Below are 2885 nucleotides of genomic sequence, written 5' to 3' on the forward strand. Positions count from 1 at the left end.
GGAGGTATCTAGTTCCCCGGGGGGAGGTAATAATAGGACCTTTTATGATCTGCTAAATTATGGCTGACTCAAGCCTCCTCAAGAGTGGGTCACAGAGGTGTTAGCAAGTTTTCCAAGGGGTCATGTGGGGTTGTTGGAGAAGGATCCTTTTGTGATTTTAATGCTACCAGAACCTCTTTGAAGTATTTCTGTTCTTGACTGAGGCTGCTGGCAGGAAAGGCTATCAGGAGCCCCAAATAGGTCACCATGAGGCAAAGGAGAGCCTGGCCAGGCTCACAATTGTGGTTTTGAGGTTCCTGCAGAAGGGCTGAAGCTGGCAGCCTTTCCTGTCCTGGTTACTGCATCATGGTGGACATTTAGGAACACTGGCTGAGGTGCTTCTATATGACAGTTGGAATCATGAAGCTTGCAAGTGTTGAGGAATCCATTTCAGTAGCATGCTAAATCACCAGTTAGAATGTGCTGGGAACTATTTCTCCATAGCGGCCGTGTGTGTAGGGACAGAAACCAGTGGATGAACTTCCTGGTTGTCTGTCAGCCTGGGATTTGGGAGCAGGGCAGATTACATTAGATGGAGCAATTCTCCAGGAATCTTGGACAGTGGGAGGAGACATTGGACTTTCTGAAATATGGTCATGCCAAGTTGAGACTTATATAATTCGAAATAAAAAAGACTGCATTTGGATTCTAGTTTTTTTTTTATCATTATTTTTAATAGTGAGATGAGGCTCCAGGGAGATACATAGTTTGCCTAAGCAACACAGCTAGTAATTTGCAAAGCCAGGGTTCAAACCAATTCTGCTTAACACTAATATTGTATCCTCTACATAAGAGATGCCACATTACATATTTTCCAGATAAAATTATACGTCCAGCAAAATTTAATAAATTATTAAATTCAGCAAAATGTTAAATTCTAGATGAATTATACAATGACATTCATCTAGAATTTAGCAAAATGTTTTCCTAAATTCCAGATGAATGTCATTGTGTAATTCTGAGAAAAAATAAAGTTTATGTTTGCTTTATGAAAAATTCACAGTTATTTTACTTTATTCTTCATTGAATCTCAGGTACTAAATCCCTGTGACTGCTTGGATTTACTTTTACTTAATAAGGAATTCTTGTTTTGAAGAAATTAAATGAAAAGTCATGAGATTTTCTTATATTAGTCATGCTCAGAAAAATCAACAGCTTTAAACATCTATTCTATGATTTGTTCTAAGTGATGAGGAACTAGATATTATTAAAAATCCAAAATAATTCAATTGTGCAATAAAAATAACAAAAAGGGGAGTCTGCCAAAATGCATTATGATGAATAGTCTCTAATGACACTGAAAGATACAGTTGGACTGTAACCCTTTTCCCCGTGTGCCCAAAAGTGCTAAACAGAGTAGTGAGCACATATTTGGTGCTAAACAAATTATTGCTGATTGATGACAGCTGCCAAGTCCTGAGTCAACTGTAACAATTAGGAGAGACCATGGAATTGTTCAAAAATTATATAAGATAAAAGTTACAAAGATAAAGGTTTTTAAGTGATAAGCAATTGAGAGATTATCTTACAAATAAGAAGAAAGGTATGACTTTATACTTACAACTTCTAAACCAGGAAAAATTGATAAAAATAAGTAAGTTAATATAGAGGCAGATTTTTTAATATATCCCCAGCAGTCCAGTAAATCTTGGCCTATAATGAACATCATAGTGAGCTGATGACAAATATTGGTTGAATAAATGAATAATTAAACATGTGACACACGCTTATACTCACTTATTAGATATTAGAAGTGCTAAACTGAATTTAAAGGACAAGGGAATAAATATGATAATAAGACCAGTTAAATAATATATAACTGAAAGATGGAAGTCAGCGGCATGACATAGAAGCTATTCACAGAGAGATAGAATCTTCTAGACAGATCCCACATTCTAGTATCTTCTGGATTCCACTGTTGCAATTTAGAAGTTATCTATCAGTCTAATTGCGTTTCCTTCAGTGATGCTTCCCCTTGTTTCTCTAGCTGCTTCCAGTTCTTCTTTATTGTTGGTATCCTGCATTTCATTTTTATGTGTTTAGGCATAATTTTCTTTTAATTTATCCTGCTTCAGTTTCCCTTGGATTTCCAATTCTCAAGATTGGACAGTCTCTAATGCCCATAATTCTACTAACAGTATTCAAAGCAACCACTTTGTAAATATCTTCTACCTTATAAGTCCCTTCAGCCATCTCACCAGAAGCCACAAATGAAGAGATCACCTTGGAAAGATCCATGGACATGCCTCTTATCTAATGAAGTAAAGCCTTGTGACATACACAAGACACTCACAGAGTTCTTGAGAATTTCATATCACCAGAGACACTGCCAGCTTAGACTGAAAAGGCTAGAGAGAGATGTGATATGAGAAGGATTTAATCAGCTGTTGCTGGCTTTGAAGATGAAGAGGTGGTACACAAAGGCATTCTGTGGCCTTTAGAAGCTGGGTGCAACACTCAACCTAGAGCAGCAAGAAAATAAGGAACTCACCTAGAGCAGCAAGAAAATAAGGAACTCGGCCGGGCGCGGTGGCTCAAGCCTGTAATCCCAGCACTTTGGGAGGCCAAGGCGGGTGGATCACGAGGTCAGGAGATCGAGACTATCCTGGCTAACACGGTGAAACCCCGTCTCTACTAAAAATACAAAAAATTAGCCGGGCGCGGTTGTGGGCGGCTGTAGTCTCAGCTACTCGGGAGGCTGAGGCGGGAGAATGGCATGAACCTGGGAGGCGGAGCTTGCAGTGAGCCGAGATCACGCCACTGCACTCCAGCCTGGGAGACAGAGCGAGACTCCGTCTCAAAAAAAAAACAAAAACAACAACAAAAAAAAAAAAAGAAAGAAAATA

At 38.8% G+C, this 2885-nt stretch overlaps 1 protein-coding gene across 2 annotated transcripts in view; it reads right to left on the reverse strand.

The window, feature by feature from the left end:
- LOC105470139 (contactin 1) overlaps positions 1 to 2885 on the reverse strand; it is a 388425-nt gene that overhangs the window by 290853 nt on the left and 94687 nt on the right. The window lies entirely within an intron of this gene.

Source organism: Macaca nemestrina, chromosome 10 (assembly GCF_043159975.1).
Source record: "Macaca nemestrina isolate mMacNem1 chromosome 10, mMacNem.hap1, whole genome shotgun sequence".
Classification (NCBI taxonomy): Eukaryota; Metazoa; Chordata; class Mammalia; order Primates; family Cercopithecidae; genus Macaca; species Macaca nemestrina.